The sequence below is a fragment of the Empidonax traillii genome, unplaced genomic scaffold (assembly GCF_003031625.1).
Source record: "Empidonax traillii isolate 1590-97213 ecotype Southwest subspecies unplaced genomic scaffold, ASM303162v1 scaffold184:size927826, whole genome shotgun sequence".
Classification (NCBI taxonomy): domain Eukaryota; kingdom Metazoa; phylum Chordata; class Aves; order Passeriformes; family Tyrannidae; genus Empidonax; species Empidonax traillii.
This window is the reverse complement of record NW_020955377.1, coordinates 800467-812547: the sequence shown is the minus strand read 5'-3', so window position 1 is coordinate 812547 and position 12081 is coordinate 800467.

Here is a 12081-nt window from a genome sequence, read left to right as displayed (position 1 = left end):
ATAGTATTTTAATTGAACTATAAAGAATGGAGAGCTAATAAAACAGGAAACAATTACATTACAAGAGACACAAATATTTTATTAGAAATTAGGAAAACATTTTGTTTGGGTTCAATTATTGAAAATCTGTCCAATCTGTTGTAGCACATATCTCTTGTAACTTTTTATCTGTTTTTTTTTCATATTTTTTCATATTTTTCATATTTTCTTTCATTTTTTTTTTTTAATTAGACTCTATAACTTCATAAGTTTTATATCTTTTTCTGGATGCTGAGCTGTACATTTTAGAGAATTTCTAATTGGATATCATGTGCTAGAACATGTACTTCAACCTAACAATCATTAAGGGTCTCTTTTATGATTTCAAAGGTTTTTGAAAATCAGTTTAAATTTAGATTGAAATCTAGAACTGACAATAAAAATTTAAAAAATTAACAATAAACCAAAAACAAGGAAGAAGCCTAGGCTACGATTTATATCCTCAGCAGGTGCTGTTCAATCTGCTTATCTGTTCAAATTTTTGGAAAGATGAAAACTTCCTATCCCCTTTTTTTTTCTGGTCATTGCTTTACTCTAACACTGGTCATTAAGCTGTATGAAACCTGGTTATAGGGTCCAGGACTACATCCCTTCTCTATCACGGCACCAAATGTAGTCACAAACTTAAAACATGATCCCTTTTAAATATTTAATAGTTATGTCTCCCACCAGTAATAATCACCCTGGTAATCAGCTGTGTGGCCACTGATCACATTCCTGTGGTAGATTCCCATCATTCCCAATGCAATAATTGCCTGGTACTGCAGTACTGGAAAGCAAAAAATATCTTTGATTTTATTTTTTTTTTTTTAGAAAGACATTTCAGTGATGTGACAAACTCATTTTCTTTTGATATTGCTGAAAACACACTGGTTTAGCCTGAAAATGTCTCCCAAATGTGCAAATTGAAAACCAGGTAAACAAAATCCAAGATTCCCCCAAAGAAGAGAATTACAATACTTGTTTTTATGCAAAAAGACTAGCTTTATCATTTCTAACAGCTGTTATTGGTCTAAACACAGGGCTCACTGCTAGTTCTTCTTTTTGTGTCTCAGAGTAGATACATACATATTTTCAAGATTACACTTATAATTAACCTCTGTTTATGCCTGTTTCCAAGTGTGTTCTATTGCTTTTCACTGTAATGGCACTTAAAATTAATTGAGCACTTCTGCTGCCAGTTGCTGTAACAGCACAGGAGAGGATGTTGTCTTTGACCTGCCTTTGCTATTAAATACCTTCACAGATAAAAAACCCCATGCAATTAAAATTAAAAATATGTGATTTAACTTACACAAGTGTTAGGGAGCTTGTGATATCTTTCTGTCTAAAATATACTTTTTCGAAGACATAGAGTAAAAGAAAGCCATAAAAATATTGTTTCTTGTTATCTGAAAGAAATAAATGACAGACGTAACCCCTCATTTTTATAACAGGTCTAGTTTAGGTGCTAAATCAGACACTGGTGTCTTCAAAATACACTTGACTAAGACTTTTATTCCTGTAAAATCATTACTGCATGTAAAATGATACTACATGTAGAGATTTATCATCTAACCTTTAATACCTATGAAAAAATAAAACTTGTACGAAAATTTACTTTGGATGCAGTACCTTTATCAAAGTTATTCAGCTTCAGTAAGACCACAGCAGACCACAGTACCCCCCTAAAAGCAGAGGTGCAGTTTGATGATTTTTTGCCAACCAACAATATTCTACATTGGTTTCTTTACATTAAACCTCAAAGCCACTATTTTAAATACTGTTTTATCTACTGATTTTATTTTCTTCTTCATAAGAGACTGAAAGTTGTCTGTACCTGTGATGGTAGGGATCCCCTGGGAAAAACAATACAGCAAAAAGCCTGTCTTGCTTCTAAATTTGGGGCAAGTCTGAGTAGGAAGGCAGTGAGTGGTCCAAAGGGCTGAATGATTTGATGTCTATAATGAATATTAGAAAGGTGGATTCATCCCATAAAATGCTAATAGAGAGCACAAGAAAAAAAAAAAGTCACCAAATTAAAACACTTCCTTTCTATATGATATGAACCAAAAAAAAAAAATTAAAAAAAATCTTAGAATCTTGCAGTGTTTTGGGTTAGAGGGCACCTTAAAGATCATCTAGTTCCAAGTCCCTGCTGTGAACAGGGATATAAATAAGTTTTTTAATGGAAGCTTCACTATCACCACCAGAGCATGACTGAGGCCGTGTTGGCTATGTCTAACAGCAGAGAACAGTAAATACACTCATATTGCCTTCTGCTTTCTAAGTTCAAAAATATATTGGGAAGCAACAAGACAACACTGTGTTTATTCTTGATGCTTCTTTATCCTTTACTATGACTTTTTTGGCCAAACTACTTGGGAACACTTTCATTTTAAGGCATGTCAGAATGTTTTAGAAGACTGTACTGTTCTGTACTGAATTGCAGTGCTGTTGTAAAATGTCTGATGTTGTCATTATTTACTTCCCTTGTGGACTTTTTCCACACTAATGAATCTCTTTACAAATATGGGCATTCTTCAGGCATATTTTTGGACAGGTAATTCTGGTTTTGTTTAAGCAAGGAAATCTGTGAAGGCAATTCTAACATATCTTTTCGGTTTGATCCTTTTGTTCTGACCTAAATTCCTGTGTGGAGAGAATCCAGAAACTACCACGCTGGACAAAGTTGGTCTACCTTGGTTGCTCTAATCAGAACACCTGGTTGGTAAAAAAAAATAATCAATTTATTGTCCCTGGAAAAAAACAAACAAACAAACAAACCAAAAAAACCCTACTGAACCCTTAAGACATGTCAATATGAAGCTCATGTGTTTGCATTTTCCTACACATATTTCCTGTGCTGGGGGAAAGAAAAATAGTTTCTTCCAGGTCCCAGAGAACATATCAGAAGAACACCAAGATTTCTGGGTAAGGATGTTGAACATCAAGCAAACTGGTCTAGCAGCCATTTTTTAGAATGAAACCACTACTTACATTGTTTGTAAGGATGTGGTAGCACAACCAAGGTCGAATTTTGTTACAAGCTTGCACTGAAACCCACATGTAGCTGTCACGGTTAAAAATAAGTAATTATTGCTCATCTTAGGAAGAAAAAGCCAGTAACATGCCAGAGTGACAACATGACTCCCATGTGTCTCATGACTGCAAATGACAGGTTTTGCATCTGTTAGTCTCCTAATTGGTCTAAGGTTTGTGTAGACCTTTGATCTTCAGAGGCTATGCTGCCCAATCTTTATTGCTTCAAGCTAATTTTTTTTTTTTTTCTTACATCAGTTTAATTACTTCTAAGCAACAATTTTGGAACACACTCACATCATTTCCTTCTAATATTTCATGGTGAAAAAGATCCTTGCACAGCATCGAATCTCAGAGGGTTCTCGTCAGAGGCATATGTATCACATTTCACCCAGGCAGCAACAGTGTGCTGTGTGTTGCACTGAATGAGGGATCTGGGATGCCACACAGACAGCAGGGACCTCTCAGAGACACAATTAAAAGGGGTGTAATTCATCATCTAGAAAAACCTCTGTGCTGAAAGCTTTGCCATATTATCTAACAGTTTTGGTGTGCAGACAAAAAGGAAAACATATATCTGGAGAAAAAAAAAATCCCAATTATACCAGCTAAATATAGCAGGTTGATTGGTTTTTAGCATTTCAGACTGATAACATATGGTGTAGGAAAAGAAATTACATGTAATATTTCCATTTTTAGTCTTAGCACTAATAAGACCACAAAATAGTAGTATACTCATGTAGATTTATTTATTTTGCAACTATGATGGGTTGATCATAACCCACTCAACCAAAAAAAAGTATAACAGATATGAACAACAGCACACAGAATAAATTTTTAGAAACATTTGGTTTCCCTTGGAACAAATGGGAGATAGTTCTTTCTTCTAATGCTCAGCTGATGCACTTTGCTATTGCCATTTTATGTTGATGATGAGAGTAGCCTGGTTGGTCAAGTGATGCCTAGGAGAGAGTACTTTAGAGTATGATTTTTACATCTTGTAGGGTGCAAAGAAGGAAAAGGTGAAGAGAACAGATCAGCTGAAAATCTGGTAATTTAAAATGTCTAGCAGTGGAATGCTAACCCTGAGAGAATGAAAATACATTTTTTGTCTGGGTTGAGGAAAGGAAAGTCTCTCTACAAAACAGTTTACAAATTTTGACAACCATGGCACATTTGGCCCAGGAACAGGTCATATTTATGGACATTATGGAGCTTATATGCAAGGTATTGCACCTCAAGTTCCCTGTAATTCCAAGTTCTCATCTAATTTTGGCTGAGTTACTCCTTACAGCTTTAGGATCTTTCTGTTCTTGGTGCTGGTGTTGCCAGGTTTGCCCAACACCTGGTCTGTCACATGTAGGAAGAGCTCTCCATGCACTAGAAGCAAGTCCAAACGGTAGGATAAGGGATAAGTGTTAGACTCTGCTTAAGTTTTGCAGAAGGACCTTTCTCTTTCCTCTCCCCGCTTTACCAAAATTACTCCTCAGCTTTTATAGTATTTAAAGGAGGTTGCTTATGGTTTTTGACACCTAGCCTTATTCAGATGTTTGAAGAGATATGATAACTATAAATAATGGCATGAAATAGTCAGGAATAGTCAGAAATAGCAACAATAGCCAGGAAAACTCAGGCAGGAAGCTCTGGTAAGGGGCTTTGGTAGGAAACTTTGGCAGGTAGAAACAATGGGAAACACTTTCTTTAGCATTTCTATGTTATCAAGTTGTTACTATCGGGTGATTAAAAAATGGATCATGAGGAAAAAAAAAAGAGTTGAAGGATCCCTTCCACCAGTATTACCAAGGCATGGTAAATAGTGTTCTCTCTAGTTCTTTTCCCAAAATAAACATTAACCAAACATGTTTATTATCTAGTTCAAATTCCTGTTCTGACAGATTCACAACAAAGTAATTTATTGCAAGAAGTCATCTTTTCCAGAAAGAGAAAGATGATTTTATATCAACAGATGATATATTTTCATCCCCTGCAGAATCTGGCTAGACTGATAATTTTTCAGCAGAACTAATCATCACACAGGATTTGAGAACAAAGCACTACTTTCACATCTAAGAGACCTTTACAAGATGCAGCATTCTATGCACATCTGATATGAAATAAAATCCTTTTGTGGACCAAATATAGCCTGCATTTGTTGTTATTTGACAAATTTGTCCAGCCAGCTGTGTGTTATACATCAATTAAAAAAACATACAAAACACAAAACTGCAAACAAACAAAAATGAAATTTAAAAAAGCCCTGACAAAAACCGCCAAGAGCTCATCTGCATTTCAAAGACTGTAACCGGGATAATATGTGCTAACAGATTCCCTCTGTACAATCCACTCACACTGTTTTAGGGTGAACTTGTTGCCTAAGCACCTCACTGTGAATTTCTGGCTTGCCTCAGAAGAGAAAACTTAGAGGAAAGAGTCAGAATTACAAGATAAATGGACTGATGAATTGGTCTAAAAATAGCAGAAAAGAAATCATGTTAATTTGACATTATCCTGAGCTGTTTTCCCTGGGAAGCTGGAGTGCTGCCAGCTCAGATCCACAAAGGCTTAAACACATAGAAAATGTGAAAAGCAACTTCATTATGTAAAAAACCACAACTAGATCACTATATCCCAAGGGAAGTCAATCTACCTCTCCATTTAAATATCCTCAATGGTTTTTGGAAAAAAAAGAAAAAAAAAAAAAAAGCTAACACAAACCTGCAAACATTGTGATATTCCATTATTCAGGTTAATTTCTTCTCACTAGCAGAGAATAATTTTACGTGTGATACAAAACAATGTACATGACAACTGTACTATGTGTTATTCTATGCTTCCACAATGTTTAATTTATTTTTTTTCCTAAAGACCCTTCCCAGATTTCACAGGTTTCACGGAATACTCCGAGCTGAACAGGACCCACAAGGATCATCAAGTCCAACCCTCAAGTGAACGAACTCTTCATATCATTCATATCACATGTGTCTAAAATTATAGCCATAGAAGAATTCTGTCAAAATCAGTAAATTAATCCTGTTCCATCGATGCCTGTCAATACTAGAAAACTTTCATACTAATAAACAGCTGTCATTTTCCTAGCAAATTCAGATGTTCTGTAATTCATCTAACTGCAGGTGACATCTAAAACAGTTATGTTACATAACAATCAAGACTAGGAACATTCCGACCTCTGTGATACAGAGAAATGACAGGAAGTTCTAGATTAGATTTATTATCATTGTGATTTCAACTGTTGCTAAATGTACAGTTATGCATGGATATTATAGTACACACATACCTATCATACAAAAATTCACAGGTTTTACTTAAAGGTCTGTAACTGGTGCACCTTAAAGCATTATCCAGCAAATTTAATGGGCTTGTTATATTTAATGTACATTCAATACCTGAAAAAGACTTCATATATAGGGGGTATTTTTCAAGTAAATTTTGTTTTGTGCATGAAAAAGTTGTGAATTATGAGTTTTAATATCTGGAAATGGGATCGTTTATTATGCTATAAAATGTATGTATGTTTTAATTTCAAGGCCCATTACATTAGGCAAAAGAATGCAACTAGCTTTGTAGTGTCTCGAGCTGTATGCTGCAGAATTTACTATTTTTTTTAAAAAAGCTATAAATCTCAGCAGATCACACAAAATAGTTTTTGAAGTATTTTAGACAAAACAGTTGAAACATTGCTAAGTATCAAAGTGGTGCAATGGATTCCTGTTATCTGGATGTCTAATAATATAAATTTAATCTTTTTTATACTTATACAAAGTTGGTGCAAGGTTATCCCTCAGTCTGAGCTTCATAGATCAGAAAATCCTGAGTTTTCCAAAACTTTATTAACTTGCACATAATTAATTTTCTACAGTTTTTCTTATTCATTAAAACAGAAACAGGTTCTCAAGAATCTCTGGCAAGACAGTAGAAAAACATAATTTTACCTATAGCTCATAATATTATTACTTATGGTTAGTCAAAGATTAACAGTGAGTGTACTGGTATTTATTCTTTTCTTTGTATCTTTTTGTCAGTATGTAACTGAATAGTATGTGGCTAGCACTCAACAGTTGCAATAGAAGGTCATGGTGGTATTATGCTGCTCTAGGGGAAGTTACCACATCCATTTTTAGGATTTTAAAGTAATAAGAGTAATCACCAAAGAATGATGCAACCTGTAAAAAATGAGAGCTCTGAATGTAAGGAGTTTGCCTAAAGACAAAAGTCATAATTCTACAGTGGCTTCACGCCCTGTCCCATTCCTGCAACACAGATAACATTAAAATTAGCTCCCAGGAGAGGAATGCAGGTTTAGTCTTGGAGAATCTCTTAGAGAGACTAGAAAGCAGAATCCAACAGATGGGTCAACAGCTGAAGAATAGACTCGTTTTGAGGTTACATTTTCTTTGTAAATGACTGCAGAGGTGGATATGTCACCCATGCTTTAAAAGGAACAAAAAGTCTGTAAGTGTCAGTAATCTAAGGATCACACTCTTGCTCTTGCAGTCTTGTTGAGATAATTGAATCACTCTCATGGTTGCATAAAGTTTTCCTAAGCATCTACTCACATAACACCACAGTTCCTCACTACATATGCCTTTTAAAAATGATGTTTTTTTATCGCTGTGTTTTCTAAGTGTAGTTTATATTACCTTAAAAAGAACTATTTTCAGATTTTTCTTGTAAAGGTTCTTACTTTAACTAGGACTTCATTAGCTGAGTAGTTTTTAAGTTCAAAGTGTTGAGTCTATGTCTACCCCCATATTTCATGGGGCAGATGTAATTCTCTAAACTACAGTAGAATGAAAAAATAAATGATTTCTATATTAGGAAAACACGTGTCTGGTCTGATTTTATGCCCCGTGAAAAACTGCTGATATGATAAAAGGAGGATAAGGAAAATATTCTAGACTGAGAGAAGATCAAACATTAAAGAAGCCATTGGCATATAATTAGAGCATAATTTCAATTATCTAGATGTTTCTTACCTGAAAATTCACATTATCTGAAACAAATTTCTATTTTCCTCACATTTAGGAAGGAACCTGCTTGATCTAACGTGGAGTTTAGGTAATAGGTGGGTATGTGCGCCTGCACAAGAACTGATGAGAAGAGATCAAAGCGGATGGTTTTTGGAAGGAACTAAGAGGGCAGAGATGCGAAAAAGCTCCTAGCATTTTAAGTAAGCTGAAGCTCCTTCCTACATTTAGGTTCCATCATGTAAAATATTCAGCACATAAAAATCAATGTAAACATTTTAAAAGCCAGTATAGGATCTCAGTTGCTTCCTGCCTTGCTCACAACAGGCCCAGCTAAGAGCATGTTGGGTTTGTCCTCGCACAGATCCGCTCAGTGGCAAAGTTCACAGCTTCTGAAGCAGCTGAGTCTGAGCCAGTCCCACCACCTGCATTTGGGTAGAGCCTCCTATAACAGCTGTGAAGATAACTGACTCAGCATGGCAGCAGCCTTGCAGCACCATTGGAGGACTTGGGACAGGCCAATTTTGAGCGAATTGTTTTGCAATCCCCTCCTACACACAGCAGCATCTGTGGCCTTGAAACGTGTTCAACCTCTGCTCAGTGTTACATTTTTGTGGCAGGTGTTCCAGCTGTGGGAGGCTTAAGGTGGCGTAGAAGTGTTGGTTCTAAAATTTATCTTTCATTTCAAACTCTGCAAAATCTTAACAGATACACTACCATGATTAATTTCAATATTAGAATCAAACAGAACAATGTTTTATAAAAAAGAAGAAAAAATATTCCTCTAACCATGTAAGAGAATTTTGACAGGTCAAACTTGTTAAAGAATATCAGCCTTACAGAACTTCTAAAATATTAAGACTGACAATGTCTTTCACTTACTACTTTATCAGGTCTAAATCTCTTTTGCTGTTTCTACATAGTATTCTAAAATTTTAGTGCATTAGAGTTATTTGAATTTTCAGATACTTGACATCTAACTGCATCTAAATTTTCTTAGCTGTAAAATTATGCAGTAAAAAAAATTATTCTGTGATTACATGAACGTATAACATTTAATTAGAATAACAACACAGACCTACTGACAGTGTAGAAAACTATTTTTCAGCCATAATTACTTGTGGCTAACAGGGTTACTGTGAACTTGGATTCACAATCTCTTTTAAAGAACATTAAAGATGTTGAAATATCAACAAAATTAAGTACTGGATTTCAGATCCAAGGGGAACTAATTGAGAAAAAATACAAGTGCCAAAAGGAGAAGAGAGAGAGGATTGAAGTATGAGAAACAGAAACAAAACAGTAATAGGATAGGCAACTGAGTACAAAAGGTAGATAAAAAAAAAGTTAGACTGTGAAAACTATAATTTCATTGAGTGTTGCATCTTGTTTGGATGACTAAAGGTTAAGTGTCGTGGGTTTAAGGACCCAGGGCCCCCTGGGGCTGAAAAAAGTTTTTTTCCAGGCGGATTTCCGGAGAAAAAGCCAATCAAAAGTTTTAGCAACGCCTCTGCCAATTACATATTTAAGAAAACAGAAGAGAAAGTTGTGGCGAAGAAGGAAATGGGAGAGCCAGCGTAGCAGCCAGCCCTGTTGGGCACGGGTGTGCGATCCCCACCCCGGGCCAAGCCTGGCCCAGCAGAGGGGGGCCAGGCCCCCCTTCTCTCCTGTAAGAGAGTAGAGGAAAAAAAAAACCTTTAGAGAAGGACTGCCTGGACAAGAAATACTGCAGAAGGAATTCCAAGCAAAAAGAAAGATAATGGAACCTTCAAAGTCAATGCTGGCAGCCAGAGAAGAGAGAAGCCGCGAAGGGGGGAACTCTTTCTCTCCCCCTCTCACTCTCTCTCTCTTCAGCAGGGAAACGACTGAAAACTAAAAATCCCTGCTGTCTGTGAAAGATTGTTAGGGAGTGGAAACCCCGCTCTGCAGCTTATGAAGGAGCCCACGCCAAAGCAGAGTGCATGAAGTGGATGTGACTCCATGGGAGGCCTAAAATGAAACAGAGTCCGTCTGCACACCTGTGGCCCATGGAGAAAGAGACCTGTGCTGCAACAAGTCGGCCCGCATAGGATTTGTGTGATCCCAGGGAGGGATCCATGCTGCTGCACCTGAGTTTGTCCCCCTAAAGGACAGCAAAGAACGGAAGGACTGTTGCCCAAAGGTAGACTCAGGCTAGAGAGGTCCATCAAGGACTGTCTCTCGTCAGGATGGACCCCACAAGAAACAGGGGGAGACTCAAAAGACATTCTCCCCTGCAACTGTGGGAAGACCATGGTAGGCAAGTGTTCCCTTGCAATCCATGGAAGACCCCACAGGGCCTGGGGAACCCCCTAGGCCCAGGAGGGGGGTAGGCCCAGCCCTGATGCTGACATAGAAGAGAGAGAGAAAAGAAACAGTTCCAGCTGCGACAAATCAGAGTTGTTGTCCTAGAGGTAATAGAAGAAGAACTTATGAGTGTTGTAAAATTATTTAGAAGACCTGGAGCTCCAGAAATAGAAAAGAGACTGCTTCTCCTCCTGAACTAATACAAAAGGAGGAGGGGTATTTCTGTAAATACATAATACTTTTGATTTCTGTAAATACATAATACTTTTGCCTAATAAGAATTGTAGGATATATAGTTCTTTATATTTTTTTTATAATTTTTATCTTGTTAGTAATAAATCCTAATATTATGTTCCCTAATCAGATCTCTTTTGTCTGTATAAACCTTCTCTCAACTTATAGCAATTGTGTGGGAGGTGAGAGGAATTGGCCCAGAGCAAGCCCATGACATTAAGTTTAGAACTTTAGTTCATTCTGCATAATCATGTCTCATCTGAACCCCCTTTTTTATGGAAGTGTGCAGAATATGCCACCAAGCATATTTTACAATGTTTCCAGTATTTATTAGATTTTTTCATTCATCTTTTCAAATTGTTTCCTTAATAAAAAAACTTCAACATTTATCTCACAATATTACTCAATTTTCCAACTACTATTAAAAGTTTTGCCATTGGATTGAGTTCTGAGCTATGTTTAGGATGACTTTATCTTTGAGTAGCAGGTCACTGTTGCTGAAAAAAGGAAGAGATTATTTTTACATGTTCTGTTCCTCCCTAAGGAAATGAAGTATTTAGTGTCAAGCAATCAAGCAGTACATTTCCATCTCTGTTATGAATTCACCTCTCTATTTTTCATACAGCAGAGAAATGTTTTACAAGTCTTATTGAAACAGTTTCATCACATACTGTTATTCATTAATCATTTGCCACTCCAATGGAAACTGCCTTTTAGAAGGCAGATTTCTTTTCTTCAGGTAGTTGATTTCTGACATCCACTAAGGGTAACTTGCTGGAGATTTAAGGACTGCTGATGATCAGCAATATTTGATCAATACTTTTATATATGATCAGAAACGTAGTTCCACATTGCATAGACACAGAGGCAGAAGAAACAGTGACGGAGAATGCCTCAGCTCTCTCCTCCATTGTGTACCTGCTTAGAACCATCATGAGCAGCATTCAAAGAAAAAAAAAAATAGTCTTTTTTCAACCTCTATAAAGTACTAAATTTACTGGATCTGAAAAGAAGGCTTTGAATCCCAAAATTCTAGTTTAGAATTTCATGGCATTAGTAAACTGTACTTTCTTAAAAATCACAAGTGTTATATTATATTAATAAATGCCTGCATTATTTGGAAAGATGAAGCATTTGACCATAATTTTAATAATGCAAAAACATTTTAATCCTTGACATTGGTCTTTTTCCTCACCTCATAGTTACCAATACGATTAAGTGGAGGATATGCAAATAACTAGATTTCCTAACTCCCCACAGACAATATAAGTTCAGTTTTGCTCGGTCGCAAACCTTTGTGGAATTCCTTTGAATGTCTTTAGTATGTGCTTTTTTAAAAAAAAAAAAAAAACAAAACCAAAACCAAAAACCAACTTAGGAGTATTTCTGGTGGAAGATAGTTAAACCTCCTGAAATTTTAGCTGATAACGACCCTTTCTTACTTTTTTAATTAGACTGGAGAGATATGATGACATTT